The following is a 12,437-nucleotide window of genomic DNA, read 5'->3' on the forward strand; positions in this document are numbered from 1 at the left end:
AGGGTGAGTAAAAATTGATTAGATCTACTGTGTTTGAGGAGTTTATGTTGAGGCTTCTGCTTTCTGGGAAATGTTCAGCTATGTGAAGTATGTCCCCGTCTCTGGAAAAGCTCTGTTATTTTCCAAGAGCAAACACCAAATTTCCCGAGGCAGAGCCTGACAGAGTCTATGGGATTAGTCGAACTGAATGAACGTTGAGGAAAAATCAGCATGCTTGGCATTGTTTCCAGGTCAGGAGGAACCATTTTTTCTAATCTGTACCAACATTCTGAAAACCACAAATAAAATTTTCTTTAAATGTTAAGCAAGATCAGTGATTTCATTATAAATAAACTGCCAGTGCCTCAGGTATGATGACTTATTTCCAGTCATCGGTTTTCAAGGCAAAATGAGTAAATGAGTTACTGAAGATGTCTTCAGTATGTTTACACTGTTACACAACAGCTGTTATTTATTATCCAACAGTTGTCACCAAAAACACGTCAGGAGGGCTGCATTGAATTAAACTTAAAAAGCGTCTTCCAGGGGGAAAAAAAGGAAGGTACAGTCTTCTCTTTACGAGCATGAGCAAAATCACAAAAACTCTGCACTAACAAACCATTTTACGCTGCAACTTTTCTCGTGGACTGAAAATAAAATGCAGTTTATGTTGCCAGGTACGTTCTGTCTAGCCGATGTCCTGGCGTCCCATCCTTCATGCTACACCTCTCCTGCTAGCATCTTATCCTCCACGCTACACCTCCCCTGCTAGCATCTCATCCTCCATGCTACCCCTCCCCTGCTAGCATCTCATCCTCCATGTTACACCTCCCCTGCGAGCATCCCCTCCTCCATGCTACCCCTCCTTCTAGCATCTCATCCTCCATGCTACCCCTCCCCTGCTAGCATTTCATCCTTCATGCTACACCTCCCCTGCTAGCATCCCCTCCTCCATGCTACCCCTTCCCTGCTAGTATCTCATCCTCCATGCTACCCCTCCTCTGCTAGCATCTCATCCTCCATGCTATCCCTCCCCTGCTAGCATTTCATCCTTCATGCTACACCTCCCCTGCTAGCATCCACTCCTCCATGCTACAACTCCCCTGCTAGTATCTCATCCTCCATGCTACCCCTCCCCTGCTAGCATCTCATCCTCCATGCTATCCCTCCCCTGCTAGCATCTCATCCTCCATGCTACACCTCCCCTGCTAGCACCTCATCCTTCATGCCACTCCTCCCCTGCTAGCATCCCCTCCTCCATGCTACCCCTCCCCTGCTAGTATCTCATCCTCCATGCTATCCCTCCCCTGCTAGCATCTCATCCTCCATGCTATCCCTCCCCTGCTAGCATCCACTCCTCCATGCTACCCCTCCCCTGCTAGTATCTCATCCTCCATGCTATCCCTCCCCTGCTAGCATCTCATCCTCCATGCTATCCCTCTCCTGCTAGCAACTCATCCTCCATGCTACACCTCCCCTGCTAGCACCTCATCCTTCATGCCACTCCTCCCCTGCTAGCATCTCCTCCTCCACGCTACCCCTCCCCTGCTAGCATCCCCTAATCCATGATACCCCTCCCCTGCTAGCATCCCCTCTTCCATGCTACCCCTCCCCTGCTAGCATCCCTTCCTCCATGCTACCCCTCCCCTGCTAGCATCCCCTCCTCCATGATACCCGTCCCCTGCTAGCATCCCCTCCTCCATGCTACCCCTCCCCTGCTAGCATGCCCTCCTCCATGCTACCCCTCCCCCGCTAACATCTCATCCTTCATGCCACTCCTTCCCTGCTAGCATCCCCTCCTCCATGCTACCCCTCCCCTGCTAGCATGCCCTCCTCCATGCTACCCCTTCCCCGCTAACATCTCATCCTTCATGCCACTCCTTCCCTGCTAGCATCCCCTCCTCCATTCCAAATTCATGAAAGCTGGTTGTAAATAACAAGAACACAGTAAACTTTTAAATGTGTTTGACTGATATCATCCATCCAACCATCTTCTACTGCTTATCTGGGGTCGTGTCACAGGGGCAGCAGTCTATATACAGTATATATATATATAAATATATATATATATATATATATATATATATATATATATATATGTATGTGTGTGTGTGTAGTTTGCGTTGTAGTTGGTGTCATGTAATAATTGCTGAATGTTCAGTGTGTTTTGTTTTGTTTATGGTTTTAAATTAATCATGACAAAGTATTTAATTATATTTGAAAAATGTGAAGAAAATTTCATTGTACATCTTCATTATATAGAGACACAGAATTTGTTTCCGATTGGCCAAATTATTTATTGTTTAGATGTAAATACAACACATCATTGGCATCTTCTGCCTGTCATCAGCCTCACAGACGGTTCCTGGAGATGCTGCTGCTGGTCCTGCTGGTTGTTTCCCAGCTGCCCTCCTGACATCTTCATCATCATCATCATCTGGCTCCAGAAGGTCACCGCATGCTCATGCAGATGTTGTAGGGGACGGTGGACGTACTTCACCTCCTTCCAGAGCCTTCAAGAAGACGGACCTCCACCTGGTCTCTAGGATCCTGAAAGACGGACCTCCACCTGGTCTCTAGGATCCTGAAAGACGGACCTCCACCTGGTCTCTAGGATCCTGATAGACGGACCTCCACCTGGTCTCTGGGATCCTGAAAGACGGACCTCCACCTGGTCTCTAGGGTCCTGAAAGACGGACCTCCACCTGGTCTCTAGGGTCCTGAAAGACGGACCTCCACCTGGTCTCTAGGATCCTGAAAGACGGACCTCCACCTGGTCTTTAGGATCCTGAAAGACGGACCTCCACCTGGTCTCTAGGGTCCTGAAAGACGGACCTCCACCTGGTCTCTGGGATCCTGAAAGACGGACCTCCACCTGGTCTCTAGGATCCTGAAAGACGGACCTCCACCTGGTCTCTAGGGTCCTGAAAGACGGACCTCCACCTGGTCTCTAGGATCCTGAAAGACGGACCTCCACCTGGTCTCTAGGATCCTGAAAGACGGACCTCCACCTGGTCTCTAGGATCCTGAAAGACGGACCTCCACCTGGTCTCTAGGATCCTGAAAGATGGACCTCCACCTGGTCTCTAGGACCCTGAAAGACGGACCTCCACCTGGTCTCTAGGATCCTGAAAGACGGACCTCCACCTGGTCTCTAGGATCCTGAAAGACGGACCTCCACCTGGTCTCTAGGGTCCTGAAAGACGGACCTCCACCTGGTCTCTAGGGTCCTGAAAGACGGACCTCCACCTGGTCTCTAGGGTCCTGAAAGATGGACCTCCACCTGGTCTCTAGGACCCTGAAAGACGGACCTCCACCTGGTCTCTAGGATCCTGAAAGACGGACCTCCACCTGGTCTCTAGGGTCCTGAAAGACGGACCTCCACCTGGTCTCTAGGGTCCTGAAAGACGGACCTCCACCTGGTCTCTAGGGTCCTGAAAGACGGACCTCCACCTGGTCTCTAGGGTCCTGAAAGACGGACCTCCACCTGGTCTCTAGGGTCCTGAAAGATGGACCTCCACCTGGTCTCTAGGACCCTGAAAGACGGACCTCCACCTGGTCTCTAGGGTCCTGAAAGACGGACCTCCACCTGGTCTCTAGGATCCTGAAAGACGGACCTCCACCTGGTCTCTAGGATCCTGAAAGACGGACCTCCACCTGGTCTCTAGGATCCTGAAAGACGGACCTCCACCTGGTCTCTAGGATCCTGAAAGACCTCTCCACACACACCTGGCTTCTGACAGGCAGCAGGTGAAGCGAGCTTGCAGGTGGATTCAGACAGGCTGCCTGAGGAGCGTCATGAGGAAGATGGACTGCTACAAGCAGGAGGAGATTCAATAAAGGATTCAATAAAATGTTTCTGTAACAACTTTGCTGCATCTCTGTGTCAGAGCATCTTCTTTACAGCATTACATTCCCTACATTATCATTTATAATCCGTTTCCTGTTGCCAGATGTGCACAGCATCAGAGTAAACACCAGTTAAAACATATGTGTTTCATGTAAAGGACATTTTTTCCAGTGAAAATATCTTTGCATATTTAAAAGCTGTTTTATTAGTGTTTTGATTTAAACTTTATTAGTCTAATGTTGCTTTGTACTGTTAACTGAGCTAGATCACTATCGTGTAGGCTTTGATAGATAATGATATGATAGATAAAGTTATGTTTGCTGGATTTGTTCATTTATTTATTACAATTTCTTACAAAGAATTTTTTGGAACGAACTATTCCTAAAAACGGTTAAGTTAAACTGTTCCTGAAACGGTTAGGTTAAACTGTTCCTGAAAAGGGTTAGGTTAAACTGCTCCTGAAACGGTTAGGTTAAACTGCTCCTGAAACGGTTAGGTTAAACTGTTCCTGTAACGGTTAGGTTAAACTGTTCCTGAAAGAGTTAGGTTAAGCTGTTCCTGTAACGGTTAGATTAAACTGTTCCTGAAAGAGTTAGGTTAAGCTGTTCCTGAAAAGGGTTAGGTTAAACTGTTCCTGAAACGGTTAGGTTAAACTGTTCCTGAAACGGGTTAGGTTAAACTGTTTCTGTAACGGTTAGGTTAAACTGTTCCTGTAACGGTTAGATTAAACTGTTCCTGAAAGAGTTAGGTTAAGCTGTTCCTGAAACGGTTAGGTTAAACTGTTCCTGAAACGGTTAGGTTAAACTGTTCCTGAAACGGTTAGGTTAAACTGTTCCTGAAACGGTTAGGTTAAACTATTCCTGAAAAGGGTCAGGTTAAACTGTTCCTGTAACGGTTAGGTTAAACTGTTCCTGAAACGGTTAGGTTAAACTGCTCCTGAAAAGGGTTAGGTTAAACTGTTGCTGAAACGGTTAGGTTAAACTGTTCCTGAAACGGTTAGGTTAAACTGCTCCTGAAACGGTTAGGTTAAACTGTTCCTGAAACGGGTTAGGTTAAACTGTTCCTGAAAAGGGTTAGGTTAAACTGTTCCTGAAACGGTTAGGTTAAACTGTTCCTGAAACGGGTTAGGTTAAACTGTTCCTGTAACGGTTAGGTTAAACTGCTCCTGAAACGGTTAGGTTAAACTGTTCCTGAAACGGGTTAGGTTAAACTGTTCCTGAAGAGGGTTAGGTTAAACTGTTCCTGAAACGGTTAGGTTAAGCTGTTCCTGAAACGGTTAGGTTAAACTGTTCCTGTAACGGTTAGGTTAAACTGCTCCTGAAAGGGTTAGGTTAAACTGTTCCTGAAACGGGTTAGGTTAAACTGTTCCTGTAACGGTTAGGTTAAACTGTTCCTGAAAGGGTTAGGTTAAACTGTTCCTGAAAAGGGTTAGGTTAAACTGTTCCTGAAACGGTTAGGTTAAGCTGTTCCTGAAACGGTTAGGTTAAACTGTTCCTGAAAAGGGTTAGGTTAAACTGTTCCTGACACGGTTAGGTTAAGCTGTTCCTGAAACGGTTAGGTTAAACTGTTCCTGTAACGGTTAGGTTAAACTGTTCCTGAAAGGGTTAGGTTAAACTGTTCCTGAAACGGGTTAGGTTAAACTGTTCCTGTAACGGTTAGGTTAAACTGTTCCTGAAACGGTTAGGTTAAGCTGTTCCTGAAACGGTTAGGTTAAACTGTTCCTGAAAAGGGTTAGGTTAAACTGTTCCTGTAACGGTTAGGTTAAACTGTTCCTGAAACGGTTAGGTTAAACTGTTCCTGAAACGGTTAGGTTAAACTGCTCCTGAAACGGTTAGGTTAAACTGTTCCTGAAAAGGGTTAGGTTAAACTGTTCCTGAAACGGTTAGGTTAAACTGCTCCTGAAACGGTTAGGTTAAACTGCTCCTGTAACGGTTAGGTTAAACTGTTCCTGAAAAGGGTTAGGTTAAACTGTTCCTGAAACGGTTAGGTTAAACTGTTCCTGAAACGGTTAGGTTAAACTGTTGCTGAAACGGTTAGGTTAAACTGCTCCTGAAACGGTTAGGTTAAACTGCTCCTGAAACGGTTAGGTTAAACTGTTCCTGAAAAGGGTTAGGTTAAACTGTTCCTGAAAAGGGTTAGGTTAAACTGTTCCTGAAAAGGGTTACGTTAAACTGTTCCTGTAACGGGTTACGTTAAACTGTTCCTGTAACGGTTAGGTTAAACTGTTCCTGAAAGGGTCAGCTTAAACTGTTCCTGAAAAGGGTTAGGTTAAACTATTCCTGAAAAGGGTTAGGTTAAACTATTCCTGAAAAGGGTTAGGTTAAGCTGTTCCTGAAACAGTTAGGTTAAACTGTTCCTGAAAAGGGTTAGGTTAAACTGTTCCTGAAAAGGGTTAGGTTAAACTGTTCCTGAAACGGTTAGGTTAAACTGTTCCTGAAACGGTTAGGTTAAACTGTTCCTGAAACGGTTAGGTTAAACTGTTCCTGAAACGGGTTAGGTTAAGCTGTTCCTGAAACGGTTAGGTTAAACTGTTCCTGAAACGGTTAGGTTAAACTGTTCCTGTAACGGTTAGGTTAAACTGTTCCTGAAACGGTTAGGTTAAACTGCTCCTGAAACGGTTAGGTTAAACTGTTCCTGAAAAGGGTTAGGTTAAACTGTTCCTGAAACGGTTAGGTTAAACTGTTCCTGAAACGGGTTACGTTAAACTGTTCCTGTAACGGTTAGGTTAAACTGTTCCTGAAAGGGTTAGCTTAAACTGTTCCTGAAAAGGGTTAGGTTAAACTGTTCCTGAAAAGGGTTAGGTTAAACTGTTGCTGAAGCGGGTTAGGTTAAACTGTTCCTGAAACGGTTAGGTTAAACTGTTCCTGAAACGGGTTAGGTTAAACTGTTCCTGTAACGGTTAGGTTAAACTGCTCCTGAAACGGTTAGGTTAAACTGCTGCTGAAACGGGTTAGGTTAAACTGTTGCTGAAACGGGTTAGGTTAAACTGTTCCTGAAACGGTTAGGTTAAGCTGTTCCTGAAACGGTTAGGTTAAACTGTTCCCGAAACGGTTAGGTTAAACTGTTCCTGTAACGGTTAGGTTAAACTGTTCCTGAAACGGTTAGGTTAAACTGCTCCTGAAACGGGTTAGGTTAAACTGTTCCTGAAACGGTTAGGTTAAACTGCTCCTGAAACGGTTAGGTTAAACTGCTCCTGAAACGGGTTAGGTTAAACTGTTCCTGAAACGGTTAGGTTAAACTGCTCCTGAAACGGTTAGGTTAAACTGTTCCTGAAACGGTTAGGTTAAACTGTTCCTGTAACGGTTAGGTTAAACTGCTCCTGAAACGGTTAGGTTAAACTGTTCCTGAAACGGGTTAGGTTAAACTGTTCCTGAAACGGTTAGGTTAAACTGTTCCTGAAACGGTTAGGTTAAACTGCTCCTGAAACGGGTTAGGTTAAACTGTTCCTGAAACGGTTAGGTTAAACTGCTCCTGAAACGGTTAGGTTAAACTGTTCCTGAAACGGTTAGGTTAAACTGTTCCTGTAACGGTTAGGTTAAACTGCTCCTGAAACGGTTAGGTTAAACTGTTCCTGAAACGGTTAGGTTAAACTGTTCCTGAAACGGTTAGGTTAAACTGTTCCTGTAACGGTTAGGTTAAACTGTTCCTGAAATGGTTAGGTTAAACTGCTCCTGAAACGGTTAGGTTAAACTGTTCCTGAAACGGTTAGGTTAAACTGTTCCTGTAACGGTTAGGTTAAGCTGTTCCTGAAACGGTTAGGTTAAACTGTTGCTGAAACGGGTTAGGTTAAACTGTTGCTGAAACGGTTAGGTTAAACTGTTCCTGAAACGGTTAGGTTAAGCTGTTCCTGAAATGGTTAGGTTAAACTGTTCCTGTAACGGTTAGGTTAAGCTGTTCCTGAAACGGTTAGGTTAAACTGTTCCTGAAACGGGTTAGGTTAAACTGTTCCTGAAATGGTTAGGTTAACAGCCACGCACTCCGGGCACACATGCAGGCGGGTCATACATGTTAAAATAAACAAATAAACATACGTACCAACTCATGTTCAGCCAATCGAGGAGGATCCTGCGTCGCCTTTGGATGCGACGTGGTTTCATGACGAGTAGCAAATTCATTCTCGTAATTTAGCGCTTTGTTTTACTTCCGGCGGCCGTAGAGTTGTGGTCAAATGCGAGTTCGTCACTACCGGTTAGTGCTCTACGTCCAGTGTTCCATTTGGGACAACACTTACCCACCGTAGTGCGCACTACAGAAAAAAGTGCGTACTACGCACTACATTCCAGTGCACAAAGGTATTGAGACACACACTGATTGTGTTTTCAGAGTCCTTCAACACCAAATTTGAGAAGAGCTGATGCAGAAGAGTGAGCAGCCATTGAAGCAGACTAACCAGAGCGGACAGGATTCCTCTCATAGCATCGCATGTAAAGTGATGAGGAAGCATGAGGAAGCTTTCATAAAGAAAATTCATTTAAGCTAAATGTATACATATGTTCAGCTAAAAATTTGTTATAAACAAACACAAAAGGAGCAAAAGCAACTTCAACTCGTGAAGCTTTTGCTTACGATCTTATTCATTTGTTGCTGAGCTATAACTACAGAGATAAGCGATAAAATCTGGTCAGTTAGAGCACATAAATTACAGAAAGTAAGAATGATAAACTCCTGTAAGGGTTGGGTTGAGGTGCTGATAAGGACGGCAGTGTGATGAGTTGTGTTGCAACGGTGAATCATTTCCAGGCATGTTTGTGTTGCATAACGATACGCCTAGAAATGATTCACCGCCACTGCCATGTCGTTTCAACGTCTGCCAGCACAGGTTTCAGGTTTAAAACTCCTTAAGCCGGCCTCTTTTCTTTGCCTTTCAACATCATTCAGTTGATTTTTTTGATTTTATAATTTCTTGATATTTTTGTAAATATAGATATTTATGTTTTTCAATGATATGTCCTTTTACTGTTGACAACATTGTTGTGTTTACAGCGCTCTATAAATAAACTGGATTGGACGATGAAGTCAACGTTGGCGAAATTTTGTACATTTTAAACTCAAAATTGCATAAACCAGAATGATGATTGGATTTGATTGTTGTCAGGTGTCTTTGTATGTGGTCCAAACAACTAACAATGCTTTTTATAGATCAGTCTCTTTCACTGGTTTGAGCCCATCAAGTTTTATCAGATTTATGAAATTAAATCTTCTCTCTTTTCAGCCTTTTCTGGAAGCTGCTGGCCACAGCATTTTACCGTTATTAAACCTTCACTCTTGTCCATCTGCTGTTGAACACAGTGTTATGCAGGACGCACCGTGGTCTTTATGGTTCGTAGGCAGAACTGCACTGGACACACAAAAGATCATGTAAACGTGCAGGCCGGTCAGTGTCTGCTTAATCTAACACAATCAAGATGGTAAGACACCATGAAAAACTTGCAAAGCTAAATGATTACCTAGCAATCTTCAGACTAATTACCTTTGCACGTCATGACAACCAGAAGCGAATGTTGACGTTTTCTCTCAAAAACAAAGACATGAAAAATGTTTGAGCCTCTCTAGCAGGATCACTCCTCCGTTGAGAACGTCAACCAACGTTAAGAGCAAAGCATCAATTCACCATTTCTCTCTGAACGTACGCAGACCGTTGGCATTACGCAACGTAAAAAGTCAACGCAGACATCTGTCGGATTATTTTAAGTACAAATAGTACAAAAAAAGTTAACTGTTATGCAGATGACATCTAACTTTACTTCTTTAAACTGAAAGTGTCCGTCCTGCTGTCTGTAAGATGTGGAAGTCTGGTTGACAGAATTTTATGGCTCTACATGAAAACTAAAGTTACTGTATTTGGTAATAATTCCTCTTTGAGTCATTTCACCGACACACTCGACCATCTCGCTCTCCAAATGCTAGAAATGTTGGAGGTGATTTTAGAAACACTTGGAAAAGAACATAGCTTCAATAGGAAACATTTAAAGCAGATTTATAGCCCTCTGAAAGATCTTTGACGTCATATTCATGCTGTCATTACCTCCAGATTGGACGACTACAACGCACGCTTTTGTAATTTTATTATAAATTAACATAAAAATAAATTAACGTGATACTAATGTTACACTGAGCTGTGAATAATTATGTAGTTTCATCACCAAATCTTGGAAAATGTTTGTAAATGACTGAAAAGGAAAAGGTAAAAATGAGCAAAAGCAAGATGTCAACTGCACTTTGTAAAACATTGACCTTCATGTAGGATAAGGACGTATCACATGCTTTCAGCGACTCCGCTCGCGTTGCCAGATAAAGCTCAAAGATGGCTCCTACCTTACCAAACTTAAATCCGATTAGAGAATTGTGCCCCCCTTCTCACACACTGGATTGACAGGAAACAAGACAACAGTAATAGTTGGAAAGGTTGTGTTATTTAACTTATTTGTAAAACAAATAAACAAGCCTGAAAAATTATTTTGCTAACGCAGTTACACGATGGCTTTGCAGCAGCTAAAACTTCAAGCATTGTCTGTCCAAGGATGGGCGACTTTCAAAAGTTGTTTAATTGTAAGAAAATGGATGATTTAAGTGAAAATCATCACGGTAGCCTGCACCTGCTATTTATGCATTAGTACCTACACAAGGTGGCATCAATTTACCAACGCAAATAACCAGTTAAACCAGGTAAAGCTAGTATATCCTACGGTACGGGTACATGATGTTTTCTAATTCTAAATTAATAATTTGGAACTAAATAAAACCAAATAAACAGTATTCTCCAATGAGTTTACATGGAGCTAATCATTCCAAAAAGAGGTTTACGTGGAAGAACGCCCTTAGTTCATTCTGCTTTATATCAGCGGGTTGGGAAGCGTTCTGATTGGACAGAGGACGGATGTGTCGTACCTACATCTACTGAAGGTAAACCAAGTTCCCTTCCTGCTCCTCGTCTTTTCAGGCATAACGTGGAAAACTACATCTTAAATACCAGTTTTTAAGCTATTTTGATTCTAATTGTGAAGCCATTTTGCTCAACTTGAGCAAAGGAGCATGTGCAGAGCAATCGGAATTAACTTAGAGCGGAACGAAGGTTTACATGACAGAGGAACTAATCAGTTCGGATTTAAAATGCAAATAAACCAGTCACTTATTTTGAAATTAAGCTTAATTCTGAATTGTCATTTTTCATTAGTTTAAAGCAGATTTACTTTTATTCTGAACTAAAACTCCCATGTAAACATAGCCAGCGTCTAAGTCGTAGCTTTCAGTACATTTAATGTTAGATGTGAAGAGAATATAGCAAAGCTAACCTCAAACGTGTTAGCTAAAAGCGGCAACCTCCAACGGATAAAAGTGAAGGTGATGAGGAAGTGCATAAAACTGCAGTTCCCCCTTCATCCACTAGGGGCTGCAAAACAGAGGAAATCCCCATAGACTCCCATGTTAAAAAGACCAACTTCACAGCAGAAATAAACATGTTTACAGCAGAAATAAACATGTTTACAGCAGGAATAAACACGTTTACAGCAGAAATAAACATGTTTACAGCAGGAATAAACATGTTTACAGCAGAAATAAACATGTTTACAGCAGAAATAAACATGTTTACAGCAGGAATAAACATGTTTACAGCAGGAATAAACACGTTTACAGCAGAAATAAACATGTTTACAGCAGGAATAAACACGTTTACAGCAGAAATAAACATGTTTACAGCAGGAATAAACACGTTTACAGCAGAAATAAACATGTTTACAGTAGGAATAAACATGTTTACAGCAGAAATAAACATGTTTACAGCAGGAATAAACATGTTTACAGCAGAAATAAACATGTTTACAGCCTGGTACAAAAATCCATTTTAGGTTTAATAGGTCAGGTTTACCTTCATGACAACTGTGGGGGGAGTGAATTTTTTTTTCTTTTTGTCTTGTCCAGCATTTAAAGTGGAACTATTATGTGCATTTCAGGCTAATTTATTTTTATTTCTGAGCCCAGAAGGGCTGGGATTGATCGAGTTATTGTCACAAATGGCTTTATTTACTTCAGACCGACCCTCTCTGTAGGCTGTCAGATCAGCCTGTGGGCAAAACGAGTGGATTGAGACTCTTCCGCATTAAGCCCCGCCTCCCACCACTGCACTACATCGGGAGCGCGCACCGCACCTGCTTTCGCCGTCATTGTAACATCTCATAAACAGAAGGATTAGGCTCATATGAACTCAATAAAAAAACAAAATACAATGTCAACACATAGCATCCGGCCCTACATGTTGGAACCTGAATCAGAGCCTGAAAACGAAGTGGAAAACAGCAACCCACAGCTACGAATGCAGCAGGATGTCTCTCTTTCAGCCTTTAGAAGACGGATATGCAGACAGTCCTTCAGAGATTTTAGCCCATTGTTTCTGGGAAAGACTTAGAGCTGGAGTTACTTGTATGAATGTGCACATGTGCATGTATCTTTACATGTGAATGTATGTCGGTATACATACATGTGAATATGTATATGTAGATAAATGTGTGTATATGTCACCATATCAATTCCTCTTCATCTATTACCCTTGTATTGTAACTCATTGGTACAGATAGCTGGCACATTTTTCGTCAGCAGTTGCCATGGTGAA

At 42.7% G+C, this 12,437-nt stretch overlaps 1 protein-coding gene across 1 annotated transcript in view; it reads right to left on the reverse strand.

The window, feature by feature from the left end:
- The window catches only part of LOC306773714 (ATP-binding cassette sub-family C member 4-like), a 60,011-nt gene that overhangs the window by 34,951 nt on the left and 12,623 nt on the right, over positions 1–12,437 (reverse strand). The gene's annotated exons all lie outside the window — the stretch shown is intronic.

Source organism: Telmatherina bonti, assembly GCF_933228915.1.
Source record: "Telmatherina bonti genome assembly, chromosome: 24".
Lineage (NCBI taxonomy): Eukaryota > Metazoa > Chordata > Actinopteri > Atheriniformes > Telmatherinidae > Telmatherina > Telmatherina bonti.